The sequence below is a fragment of the Balaenoptera acutorostrata genome, chromosome 3 (genome assembly GCF_949987535.1).
Source record: "Balaenoptera acutorostrata chromosome 3, mBalAcu1.1, whole genome shotgun sequence".
NCBI classification, from domain to species: domain Eukaryota; kingdom Metazoa; phylum Chordata; class Mammalia; order Artiodactyla; family Balaenopteridae; genus Balaenoptera; species Balaenoptera acutorostrata.
The window spans coordinates 113,785,969-113,800,732 of record NC_080066.1 but is presented as its reverse complement, the minus strand read 5'-3'; the positions used below and the strand labels follow the sequence as shown (position 1 = coordinate 113,800,732).

Here is a 14,764-nt window from a genome sequence, read left to right as displayed (position 1 = left end):
ACACCTTTCGACTTGGACAAGAATATACCATCAGCTCTGCTGGGTCTCCAGCGTGCTGACTGCAGATCCTGGGACTTCTCAGCCTCCTTAACCACATAAGCCAATTCCTTATTATCCATCTATCTATCTGTACCTCCTATCGGTTCTGCTTATCTGAAGAGCCCAGACTAATACAAATGGCCAGGGCACTTAATTGCTATGAAAAAAAGGTGACTGTAAAGATTGTGGACTCATCTGACTTCCTAGAGAGTATATAGGAAGAAAAAAGAAAAAAGAAAAGCTATGAACATAACTTTGCTTCTGGCCATGAAAAAGTAAAAGCAGGATTTACCCTGTAACTACCTCCCGTAGCACTCCACCCCCCTGCCCCACCAACACAAGCACACTTTGAAAAACTAGAAAACTGGACCGAAACATATAAAACTACGTTTTCAGACACAGGGCAACAGGCAGGAAGACCACAATCCTTGAAAGAAGGGAAACAAAAAGATGAGCCCTACGACTGCCCCAGTTCACTGCCCTAGAGGCAGTTTCCAGGCTGCAGCACAGGAAGGGGGAATCCAAACAAAGCCCAGTAACACTGCTGAACTGAGAAAAAAATATTCAGAGTTAGGTGAAGCCAAGGCAGCGAGAATTTACAGGGCAGTATATCAGAGAGGAGAGAGCAACACAGAGAACTGCACAGGGGACCTGAGGAGTCTCTAGCTGAGTATTCATCTGCACATGAGTGAGAGGAAATTCCCTGGGACTGAGGAAAGAATCAGCAGAGAACTGCAGTTCCCAAAGATCACATACAGCTGGAAACAGTTTCTATGCTCCCACCAACCAGAGAGGAAAGATCTCCTAATACATGGTAGAGTCCTCTGAAAGGAATCAGAGTAGTTCTGGGGTAAATTAGCCCTAGGCTAAAGGCTGCTCTGGACCCACTCGAAGTTTAAAAGCTGTCCTCAAAAGAATCAAACTGATTCCAGGTAACTTAATTGCATATAATAAGAACTGGCAAACTCTTTCTGTAAAGAACCAGACAATAAATATTTTAGTCTTTTTTCTATGGATGGACCTCCTGAACTGGGCAGAGTGTGTCAAGATATTCATGACAATTGAGGCTGAACAAAATCATTTTCGATTAAAGAAGACACAAATACGTAGGTGGGCCTTGCTGACTATCTTCCTAAAACCAATCCCATTTATTGTAAAAATAAACTAAGTCTTGGAGAGTTTAAGTCAACTTGCTCAAAGTAAACAAAGGTAATAACATAGCTTGCAGTCAGGATGTGACTCCAAGTCTCTCAGACTCTAAAATCTACGGTAACAACTCTATATCTTATTGCCTCCCTTGTAATGATTCTTTTGCTATCCCCATCTAACCGATGAATTTCATCAGAGCATGCTATCACCTTAATTGAAGCATCCTCTGTTGCTACTGACTACTTGCAATAATGGTGAAAGGCGGTGAGCATTTACTGAGACCCTTTAAATTTATGACCTCACTTATTTTTCATACGGCCTTCAAAGTTGTAGACCTTGCCCACGCGCCCACAGCAGCAAATGGTGCCATCAGGATTGGGGGCTGGGTCAGTGAGACTCCAAAGCCCAAGAGCTTCCCACCACAGCGCCCTGTCTTAATAGCAGCACAGATCATAGGCCTCAGAGCGGTCCAAAGTTAAGACGTATAAGAAAAACTATGTCCCAAACCGCAGAAAGGGACGAGGGAGTGCAAGAGGGAAACTGGGAACGGCTATTTGGGAAGGGGAAAGCTTCACTGAGAAGTGCGACGTGTCTTCTGTGCACCTTGGCTCATATGGTTTCCCTGTTTCCATTAAGGTCCAATTTAATTCTATCAGATTCATAAAGCCATTTTCTACCTCCCTGTGCCCTCTCTGGTCTCCTATATTCTTTAAACCAATTATGTGATAGCATAAACTACATTATACTGCTATTTCTGAGCGTTTATTAATCAGATTACAAGCAGCTTGAGGACATTTTTTGTATCTTATAGTCTACATTCTAACATGACTGCAGCGTCTGTGTTGATGATGATCATATTCAAGTATTATATTTTTGAAAAATTAACTAGAAGTTTTTCAAAAATAGGTTATCAATTCCAGGTACCTTAATGCCAATATAGTAAACAAAGAGAGAAAAGACCTAGTTCAACTCTCTACAGGACTTGTTTCCAAAGTGCCACATTTAAATAATATTTCCAGACTTTAGACACAAACTAATTCATTTATAAAGCACTCACTTCCACATTACTTTAAAAAAGGAACAAAAAAAAAATGAGGTCAATAATTTCCTGAAATCTATAACAAGCATGAAGCTTACCAAACTAGAAACCAAGACTTCTAACTTCTGGTTGAAGAACTTTCCATTAAACCAGTAGGTCTCCAAGTACAGTCTCTGGTCCTCTAGAGATCCCAAGAATCTTTCAGATGATCCAAGTGGGTAAGACTGTTTTCATAAAAATACTAAGATGTTATTTGGCCTTCCTCTGGGTCAACTTTTACACAGATGGTCGAAAAGCAATGATGGGTAGAACTGACGGCACCTTAGTACAAATCAAGACAGTGGCACCAAACTGTACTAGTAGTCTTCATATTCTTCCCCAGCATGAACTACAGTAAACATAAATGCCAGTCCTGGATGAAGTAGTGAAATTTATTTAATTTATTAAATCTTGACCCTTCAGTACGCATCTTTTTAAAATTCTGTGTGACAAAATGGGAAGTACAAATAAAGCACCTCTGCAGCACACTGAATTACAATTCTCAAGGGAAAGCACTTGTGCAATTGGTTGAGTTGTAAGCTAACTGGACATATTTTTCATGGATCACCATTTTTACTTGAAAGACGACACAGAGAACAGACTTGTGGTTGCCAAGGGGAATGCGGGTTGGGGAGGGAAGGAATGGGAGTTTGGGATTAGCAGAGGCAAACTATTATATATAGGATGGATGAACAACAAGGTTCTATTGTATAGCACAGAGAACTATATAAAATATCCTGTGACAAACCATAATGGAAAAGAATATATATATATATAACTGAATCACTTTGATGTACAGCAAAAACTAACACAACACTGTAAATCAACTATATCAATAAAATGAACTTTTTAACAAAGAAACTACTACTTGTCAAATTTTGGTGTAGTATCAAAGAAGAAAATTGACATTTATTTGAAATGACTACTAAAATAGCCTCCCTTTTTCTAACTACATGTCTGTGTGAGGCTGGAATTTCCTCATCTGCTTCACCCAAAACAACATATTGCAACAGACTGAATGAAAAACTAGATAGGAAAATCTAGCAGTCTTTTGTTAAGTCAGACATATAAATGATTTACAAAAATATAAAGCAATGCCACTTTTCTCACTAATTTTCTACTTCAGAAAATACAGTTATTTTTCATTAAAATGTATGTTAAGAAGTATGAGTTTGTTGTTACTTTTAATGAATTAATGAACAAGGTTTATTTAATTTCTCAGTTTTAACTCTAACTTGATAAACATCAATAAATATAACCTACATTAGGAAAAACTGAGGGGGAATCGTCATTTTTAAGAGCATAAAAGAGGGCTTCCCTGGTGGCGCAGTGGTTGAGAATCTGCCTGCCAATGCAGGGGACACGGGTTCGAGCCCTGGTCTGGGAAGATCCCACATGCCGCGGAGCAACTAGGCCCGTGAGCCACAATTACTGAGTCTGCGCGTCTGGAGCCTGTGCTCCGCAACAAGAGAGGCCGCGATAGTGAGAGGCCCGCGCACCGCGATGAAGAATGGCCCCTGCTCGCCGCAACTAAAGAAAGCCCTCGCACAGAAACGAAGACCCAACACAGCCATAAATAAATAAATAAAATAAATAAATGAAAAATTAAAAATACTTAAACAAACAAAAAAAAAGAGCATAAAAGACCCCACCGGCCAAAAAGTTTGAGGAACTACTGCACTATATTATACTATAATTGAACAGTCAGAAGAGTATTAAGAGAAGTAAACAGATTTATAATCTAAATGTTAACCATGAAAACACACAAATTTCTGGGAAAAAGTCTCACTTCACCTCTGGTCAAACTCAGGGTTAGGAGGCAGGGAGAGGACTATGGTTTGTTTTGGAGGAAAGGAATAGCTAAGAGGAAAAGCCAACTCTAGGATAAACTTACCGGTTCTCCAGAAAACCCCCAACTCCCCACAGCCCTCGGTTACAGCTACCATTTACCATCTCTGCCTGGAATTACAAAGAAACAGAAGTGGGTAGACAGGAAGGAGGAAGGTTACAGAAATGAGACAAGCCTCAGGCACATTTGAAACATAAAGGGCTATTTTGGGGTAGAGGTAGTAGAAGGTGGTAGATTATGTTGTGATTTATAAATGAAACATCCCATACGTATTTTGCTTATGACAGATAGAAGATATCACCCATAGTCTCAATGTCCATTTTTTAACACCAAAATAAAAAAGATAAACATAATCTTTCCATTAATTTTTTTAATATGCCCAAGTCTTTTGCTCTTTTAAGCCTTATCAGGATCCAGGGTTGGCTGGACTACATCACAGAAATATTAGAAGGTCCTCTCTATTTGCATGGTTCTCTGTTCATAGCTTCATACGGTACTTAGTGTGCTGACATTTCCCATCACTCCCACTGTGAGCGCCTCAAGAATAGTTTACATCTTACTCATCTTTTTTCCCTGGAGCACAGCACAGTACCATTATAGACATACTCAATAAATGATTCCCAAATGATTGATTTCCCAAAGGCCAAATATAAATACTTTATAAAATATATTTCTTCAAGAAGCACAACACAAGTTGTACACGGACGTCTTCAAAATAGTAGTTTAGTAAATTGAAAACTTGGACATACTGTCAAATTTAAAACATAATTTTTAATTCTTATCTTATTTAGTCTCTCTGAAAATGTTGACCACTTCACCCTAAAACTCTCCCTTGGCTTCCAGGGTGCAGTTTTTTCCTTGTCTTCTTCCTATTTCTCTGGCCACTCCTTCTCAGTTTTTCTCTGATCACCTTACGTTATCTCCCCCAAATTCTATCCTCAGTCCTATACCGTACTTGACTCTCTCTAAAACTCTTTTGTGTTACCTTATCTAAATCAGGATTCCTCAACTCCAGCAGAACTGACATTTTGGACCAGATAATAATTTGTTGTGAGGAGATGTCTTGTGCATTACAGGATATTTAGCAGTATCTCCAGTGTCTATCTACTAGATCCCCCAGTTGTGACAATCAAAAATGTCTCTAGTCATTGCCAAATGCCTCTGGGGGGGTGGGGGGGGAGGCAAAATCACTCCTGGTTGAGAATCACTGATCTAAACTAACAACTTCAACTATCACCTATATGTATACCACTAACTCCCAAATCTGTATCTCTAGCCCAAACCTCTCTCCTTAACTCTCAACACATTCCAATCACCTGATGACTAACTCTCTTTGGACATCAAATTCAACATAAACCTTAACTCATCACTGTTTTCCTTAAATTTATTCTTTTTTCCTATCTGCTCCATCTTGATGAGTGACACAACTATCTATCCAGTCACTCAACCCAGAAATCCAGAAGCCATCCTAAAGACCTTTTTCTCATTCATATTCAATGAATTACCAAACCCTATTCATTCAATCTCTTGAATACCTCAGTTGGGTCCCTCCCTCTCCATTTCTACTAACACAGACTTAAATCAGGCCTCATTACATCTCACCTGGATCAATGTAATAGCATCTTAATTGGCTCTACCTCTCATCTAGTCCTATTACTGTTCCTCCACAATCCTGCCAAAGCGATCATCCTAGAATTCAAAACTAACAGTGTCACTCCCCTAAAATTCATGATAGCTTCTCATAGCCTTAGAATTACACTTCAGCTCCTCAAACAAGCACAAGAAGGAATTTATGATAGTACCCTGACCTACCTTCCTGGCTTATTCTTGCAACTCACCCACAGACACTCTTCACTTCTACCATGCCAAACAACTTGCATTCTGTTAACACATGAGAGTCCCTCTGCCTGGACTGTCCTTCTCACCTTCAATCCTCAACCCCTTCTTACAACAAACTCCTGGTTCATCCATTTTTCAAAAGTTAGCTCAAAAATCACCTCCTCCAGGAAGTTTTCCCTAAATTCCCACTTTAGAGTCACCATCTCTGGGTTCACAAAAAAAGGGCTTATACTTCTGTGACAGCATTTACTTATGCTTATGATGCTTACGATCATTAGCTAATGTCTTACTCTAAGCTCCTGAGAGCAAGGATCAAATCTTATTTGAGCTGATAGCCAAAGAACCAAGTATTTCTCATGCCTACTAACTACATAGAAGATACCCAATAAATGTTTGCTAAATAAATGGAAATGATGTCTCCTTCAACATTTCACTTTTGATACAACTGCAAATTTAAAAAGTAGGTCTAAAGTAAGCATAGTTTAACAGCAAACATTTTTATTTTAAGCCAGTGCTAGTTAAGCTACAAGTAACAAAAATTTTAAGGATGCTTTACTTAAATATATATGTGTATATAGATATGTGCGTGTGTATGCTTTTTCAGCCACAGGATCTGTAATAGAAAAAAAACCCAACTGTTGCTCTAATGACTATGGTGCCCACTAAATATTCAAACGGAGCCATCTGAATTCATGTCCTCCTGATGACTAAGACCGGTATCTCAATTTTTAGTTTCTGTTCTTGTCCAATCTGACAGTAAGAACAGTCTTGCTTACGTGAGGCTTCTGGATCAAGTGTACAACACACAGTATCAAATTGTGCAATTGTTTGTTTGAAATAAGAACGTGGCTTACAGCTGGATCTATCTTTATCTTATAACCAAGAGTTAAAACTTAGCCCTTTTAGCCCTTCTAATAGAATACCAATCCCCGTAATACTACTATGCTTAAAACAAACCAGCATTACATGTCCCCCATAAACCCCAAGCATAAAGAAGCCAAATTTTCAGATCTAGACTTTGATACTCAGCTTCCTGCCTCCATCCCCATTTTTCAGAAGCCCCACATGCATCACCCCAGGCCCTCTTAGCCTCACTCATCTCTCATTCCAGCCACCACTATGGCAACCAGATCTGCTTGGACTCTGACCAGTGTCACAGAGGAACTATCTGACACTACCTTGCTTCAGGCCTATATACTGTGTGCCTCTCACCTGCCACCCCAAAACTTTTGTGTTGAAGGACGAGACATCGCCAGACACCGTAGGTCTCTGCCAGGACTTACTCATACAGAGTTCAGAAATGCAGGTGAATTAATACCTCCTGAGGTGAGCCTTTGGTCACTGCAAGATGGATACCATTAGATAAATTGTTCCCCTTTTCTCCCAGATACACTGTCTTGAGATGGAGTCTACACAATCCCATGCAATCAAGCAAGCTGTCACAGTTAGCGACAGCCAGCTAGATAGCGCATTTTCATATTGGCTCTCTCTCCCTTTCTCCTTCCTCAGCCCGGTTTGGCACTCCCTAATAAATTATTACTCTACAGGGCTCTGCTTTCTGGGGAACCCAGTTTAAGACATTCCACCACTTCAAGAAAAGTTTGTGGTTTGTACACTGCAAGGGAGATCCCAAAGACCATTAAACCGCAAGCTGCTATTTCTGCTTTCTTTTCCTTAACTGAAAGACCTCAGAGACAGCAGAATAAAATCAAAACCTACCATCACTGCTTCCTCACTCACCATTTCTCCACACCTATCATAAATACCAATCTCCAGAATAAACAGTCTCAAATAAGATCTTTACACTAATACACTCAAATAATAATCTTTGTCCATGCACTATTTTAGCCTGGCAATGTGGATGGTCTGAGGAAAAGAATGATGGTGTACACTGAGACACTAGTTCCTTCTCTTTTTTCAGGTTGTTCTTAGTCTTAGAGCTGGCATTCTGGACACTGTCCTTTCCATCATGGCCCAAATTCAGGCCCCACAAGACTCTACCCCTTATGAGTAAGCAGATCTGTACTCAACATTTCAAAACTAAAATGTGAGGCAAGACTGGCACTGTCCTACCACACTGAAACAATGTGAGCAACCATTTCACTCCATGTAACATAATTCTCAAAAGTCAAATGCCTTAACAATATAGATTCTTTCTCTTTTCCTAAAAATGGACAAAAGTAGTATAAGACAGCCACTCACATATCACAAAGATTAACTGCTAAGATAATACCTTAAAACTGTCCATATTGTTCATTAAAATATATATATTATGATTGCAAATTAAGTTACTAACATACCCAAAGCAGAAACTAAAATATGCAGCTAATGTACAAGAAATTTAGCAGGAAACTTCTTCATCTATACAACTAAGATTTACTGAGCATCTACTATATAACCAAGCATAAGCGAAACAAATCAAGCCAGAAAGCCTCTGCTCTGTGAATGTTGTATTGCCTAGTAGAGGAGATTTAAAAAATTAAACAGGGGACTTCCCTGGTGGCGCAGTGTTTAAGAATCCGCCTGCCAACGCAGGGGACACAGGTTCAAGCCCTGGTCCGGGAAGATCCCACATGCCGCAGAGCAACGAAGCCTGTGCACCACAACTACTGAGCCTGCGCTCTAGAGTCCGTGAGCCACAACTACTGAGCCCACGTGCCACGAGTTCCGAAGCCCGTGCACCGAGAGCCCGTGATCCACAGTAAGAGAAGCCACCGCAATGAGAAGCCCGCACACCGCAATGAAGAGTAGCCCCTGCTCGCCACAGCTAGAGAAAGCCCACGCACAGCAATGAAGACCCGACCCAGCCCTAAATAAAATAAATAAATAATAAATTTCTAAAAATAAATAAATAAAAGTTTTTAAATTAAGACAGATAATTCAAAAACTACCCTTGCAATTGCAATAAGGAGAGTGATGAGTCAGAGAAGGAGTCATGGAAGAAGAAACATTAAAACTGAGACCTGATAGTAGAAACTTGTTGTGGGGCAGGGGTGGAAGACAGCAGAGATGGAAGGTGTCTCAGGCAGAGAAAATAAAACACACGAGGGTCCTCAGCACAGAGCGTGGCATTTTTGAGCAACAGAGGCCACTGTGACTGGTGTTCACTAAACAACAAGGCAAGTTTATTGGAAGTGAGCCTGTAGAAGTAGAGAGAAGGCGGAAACCAGATCACAGAGGGCTTTATAACATTGGTAATGTTACAAACGGTAATATAGGTAACAATAGCATTAAGAATTTTGAATATAATAAGCTCTATCACTTTTCGTGACGTGAAAATGTAACTTTGGGCTACAATTCCTAACAACTTGAAGGCTACTGAAGTTTCCAAACTGAAAATCAGAGGTTTACAGCTAAGCTGTAAGTCTCCCAATCAAACATCACTATTCTATTTTCTCCCAGTTCTGTAATGATTGCTCTTTTAAAGAACAGATTGATTCACTGGGTCGATACCACAGACACTTATCGAAGAAACCCTGTATTGTTATGTCCAGTACTGATAATATTGCCAGAACAAATCTACCCAATTTTTTTTCCCATTTTTTAAAATTGTGGTAAAACGTACATAACATAAAATTTACCATCTTAATTATTAAGTGTACAGTTCAGTGGTATTAAATATAATGTTGTCCACCCATCACCACCATCCCTCTCCATAACTCTTTTCATCTTATAAAACTGAAATTCTATACCTATCAAACAATAACTCCCCATTTCCCCCTCCCCCAAGCTCCTGGCAACTACCATTCTACTTTCTGTCTTTATGAAGTTGACTACTCGAAGTACCTCATATAAGGGAAATCATACAGTATTTCTCTTTTTGTGACTGGCTTTATTTCACTTAGCATAACATCCTCATGGTTCATCCATGTTGCAGCTTATGTCAGAATTACCTTTTTAAGGCTGAATAATACTACATTGTATGTATATACCACATTTTGCTTAACCATTCATCCACTGATAGACACGTGGGTAGCTTCCACATTTTAGCTACTGTGAATAATGCTGCTATAAACATGGGTGTACAAAATCTATCCAATCTTGATGAACAAGATGTCATTTCAATCCAATACCCTGTATAAACGCATACCACATAGACAAAATCCAGAATGGAAGTCCAAAAGGAAAGTGAAAAAGATGCCTTATTTCATCGCTTTTTTCTTTTGGTAGCGTGTCTAATTTCTCTTCTCTCTTGCTAGCCTCACCAAATCTAGACAATCAGAACTTTTCATGCCTCTTAGTATAATTTCATTATTAATGACCTCTTGCCTTTTCCCATGGAGTTCCCAATTCACGGATGAATATTCCCCAAATCTTCCACCTTCAAAAGTCATTTTACATCCTGCTTTCACCGAACTACTTTCCTTTCTAAATGCTTTACTTTCCTGTTAGCCCAAAAAGAAAAAAAAAGGGGGGTGGGGGGAAGCAGCATATGTTTTATTAAAATATTCCTGTAACTATGAATCAGCAATAATGGGTTCTATTTTAAAACGCAAAAATTTCAGAGACTACGTAAGTAAAAATAGAGTATTATAAATAAAATTGCAAGCTATCTCCGCTCACAATACCTAACAGTAGTAAGCTTCTTTTAATTTTTCTCATCTGAGAGAAGATACTGAAAATGTGCTGATAATGTTGAGAAACATTAAATATGATCAAAAGATTAGGAAATAAGAAAACAAACAAACAAACATTTTTTCCAGTCTGGAACTAGACTGGAAAAGAGAATATGAAGTATAAATAGCCTTGAAAGATATAGCCACATTACAAATGTACCCTCCTATTAATCTACACATCTTAAGGGCAGCCCTCTGATATTACTCAAAAAGTGAAGGAGGCATAAAAGGACACCAATCTTGTCGTGGGGCAGGTGCTAATCAGAAACTCAAAGATGTAAGGACTATTTGACATATACACAGATACATCCGGTCAACACCGTTTGCTGCCATCCTGTGAAAGAAAACAAAAATTAACAGGCAATAGCTACTAAAATACACTTAGTTGTTCTGTAGATAAATAAAGCATTCTTCAATGACTTCATCTGCTGCAGCCCCTGGCTAAGATGGTTTGCAGCAGAGCAAGTAGAACTCCAAAAAGAGGCTGCCTATTCTTCAGCTCAGGACTGTCAAAGAAAAAAGGAAAAGGGTTTTACCACACTAAAAAGGTATTTAGTTCAGCCTACTCAATGACCCATGCAAGAAACAATAAGCAAAGGATGGACTTTGGTCTTGATAAAGTAGGGTGATAGGATTCTTCAAAGAACAGATCTCATCTCTGAGATATTTTAAAGATAAAAGTGCCTAAAGCCAGAGCAAACCAAACTTTATAAGAATCCTTCAACCCTGATTTACACTTTGCCTTAATATTCTAGGTATAAAAGAGATTGTAAACAAAACCCAGGAAGGCAGCAAGAAAAAAGTTATTTCTATAACACTGTGATTATGGAATACATCCCAGAATCTTTCCCAAAGATAATCAGAGGAACTCCAGCGTCAGATGAAACCCAAGGGTCCACAAGACAATGACCAGAAGAAGCAAATTATAAATGAGAAGCTTTGGGAGCTCCAACCACTGGATCAGAATTTAATCATCCATGTCAATAACTTCAGTAACACCCCTAACTCTCTGCCTTGGAAGGAAACAAGGTAATTTCAGGAATGAGTAGAATTCACTCTCATTCTTTATGCACTTAAATTATCTTAAAGAAATCTTAGTCACTTCCTGGTAGTTCTTACTGGAGATGAGTGCTGTTATTAAAGGTCATTTGCCCAAGCTGATTTTCCACATTTTCTCTGTCTCATAAGCCCATACACACATTCATTCCTAAACTTGGAAAATACTTAATACCTTAGGACAGAGAGCAGAATACTGTGACATGAGTGCAAAATTTCTAGCCCACAACAAAAGAAAAGTGAATCCTACTCAAAAAAAAGTCTCACAGTCAATCATTAATAATCACTGTGTCATCCTCAATAAAGTTACTTGACATTTCAATTTTAGTAACCTCTCTCCACAGGCCTTAACATTTTCCTACTTTATTAGCTAAGTACACTAAAAGACATTGTTTGGTAAAACTAAGTAGTAAAAAATTCACAAGAATTCTGAAGGTGATTTATCATCACAAAACTGTGAAAGAAAGCAGATTCCTACCAGTAAAAGTCAGTTGAGAAAACTTAGTGAAAAATCCTCAACAAAAAAGAATATTACAGGGCTTCCCTGGTGGCGCAGTGGTTGAGAGTCTGCCTGCCAATGCAGGGGACACAGGTTCGAGCCCTGGTCTGGGAGGATCCCACATGCCGCGGAGCGGCTAGGTCCGTGAGCCACAACTACTGAGCCTGTGCGTCTGGAGCCTGTGCTCCACAACAAGAGAGGCCACTCTAGTGAGAGGCCCGCGCACTGCGATGAGGAGTGGCCCCCGCTCGCCGCAACTAGAGAAAGCCCTCGCACAGAAACGAAGACCCAACACAGCCATAAATTAATTAATTAATTAATTAATTAATTTTTTAAAAAATCTACTTAAAAAAAAAAAGAATATTACATTAACGAATTAACAATACATTTCTGTGTGCAACCACCATTTAATATTCACTCGCAATTTCAGTTTAAAACCTTTCTAGTCAATAATTTCTAGGACTGTACTTTGAAATCTGCATATTATGTTATCTAGAAAGTTAAAAAAGAGAAAAATGACTGGTATTTGTTCTTTAAAAAAAAAAAAAAGTTAATCCACACTTAGATGATAATTTCTCAAACTACATATGGATTTTATTCTAAATTCCATTAGGTTCCCAAAGCAACTGGTCACTTGCAGCCACTATAATGTCAACCTGTTGAGGGTTTTGTACACTACTCTTTCTACAAACTGGCTAGACTTTCCATTACCATAATTTTGCATATTAACATAGACAAATCACTATTGTCATTTTAAGCTGATAGAAATATTCCCAACCTAAGAAATCCAAAACTATTATAAACTTAAATTTTTCTTCAATTACTGAATTCACTTCTCTAGAATCAAATGTAAAATTTCCCTTGGTAATCAGGCTAAAATACCGTAAGTACAAGAAGTGTGGTTTCTCTACAGTCTCCTCAAAAAGAAAAAATATATGAGAATGAATCTGTCAACCTTAACATGGAGTTTTAAAATGAACAAGTTGACCAAAACTACATGACCATATGTCTGCTTAAATAATGAAGAGAAAAAGACAATCCTGAAGTCCCACTGCCCCTATGGTTGTCTAGCTAAGTCCAGGAACAGAGGAACATTTATAAAGCTAAGATTCTGCTCACCATTCTATCTCCACAAAATCTGAACTGCTGAAAACAAATCTTTTTTCTTATTGTTAATTAGATAATTCCACGGTGCACTGTGTTTTCTATAATAGAGAGTAATACAGGATAAATTAACTTGACAAAAATGTAAAAATGTCAAAATGATGCCAATTAGTATAATGCTAGCAGGTTTATCTAAGATTCAAAAAAACAATTTATAAGATGGGCTTTCAAGAATCCACATTCTTTTAAGTGAATGCCTTAATCATTTAGTTTATTTCTGGGGACTTAAGATCAGCTTGTCAACACACAAAAAAGTATTATTCTCAGGTTTTCCAAGATTTCCAATAGCTCATTTTTACCAGAAAGCCTATTTAATAGCAGCCAATTTGCAAACATCAAATTTAATATTACAGCTTCAGTAAAACAAGAAGAAAGACATTAAAGTTCACTTCAACTATTTACATTGGCATAGACTGAACAGACTACTTAAGAAAAAACTGACACCAAGGGCTCCATTTTGCTATCACTCATGTGCTACAGGCACTAGTTTTCACATTACTTTAATCAAGAGATAGATATAACAAGTCTATCATTTAAAGTACACAAATTCATTACTCCTTCTTTGTGTAAGTTTGACATTTTGCCTCACGGCACATATTTGCAAACTAAGTATGCACTCCACTAAAAGGGCAAAGAACAAAGAAACTAGAATAACTTAGCTTCCTTAAGTTTATATTTTCACGAAACAAGACAACAACTAAGTGGGTGCTTGTAATGTAGGACTGCTAGGGTCAATTTTATCATCACTAGAGCCTCAAGTTTCCTTCAAAGTGATAGGGAGAATCCTTATTATCTGATAAATGGTTATTCAGAACTTAACGTTGTAACTGATTTCAACAACTACAGCACAAACAAAAGCACCTTAAAGAGCAGACAATGTCTAATTACCTAACTTTTAATGACAACGATAAAAAAAAAAAACTTCTATTATGTACACAGAAAATCCAATAAATACCCTGCATTAAATACAGGCATTTTGTCCTAGATTCATGGACAATAAAAGGTCTAATAAGAAACAAAAGAAATTATTCAATTTTATACTCTTAACTATAATTAGAAATAAATTTTAATAAATTAATTTCACTGAAAACTATTCTTCAAGAAGAGTTACCAGTTGTTCCAATTTTTCATTTTTTGATCACAGAATTTCCTTGTTCTTAAAGCTTTATATTTAATAGCTTTGTAAGAAAATATAATAACAAGATCAGTAAATATTAAAGATTTACTCAAAAAATTACTCTGTCCTATTGATGGCAGGGAAGGCTGGGGAGAGAAACTAAAGTTCTATGGTTTTTTCAAAAACACTTTAAGACAAATGTAACAGATATCTGATTAGAGAAAATAATTTTCAGCTCTTCTAGCACAAATATATTAGATACTTTCTATTCAAATACCCCCATACATTCACACATTTTTATATACAGAGAGGATGATGAGCTGACTTTGACCACTTACGAGGTGCCAAGCACTGTGCT

General features: G+C 38.0%; 1 protein-coding gene across 1 annotated transcript in view; it reads right to left on the bottom strand.

Annotated features, from left to right (window-relative positions):
* The window catches only part of NUBPL (NUBP iron-sulfur cluster assembly factor, mitochondrial), a 260,487-nt gene that overhangs the window by 186,845 nt on the left and 58,878 nt on the right, over positions 1-14,764 (bottom strand). The gene's annotated exons all lie outside the window — the stretch shown is intronic.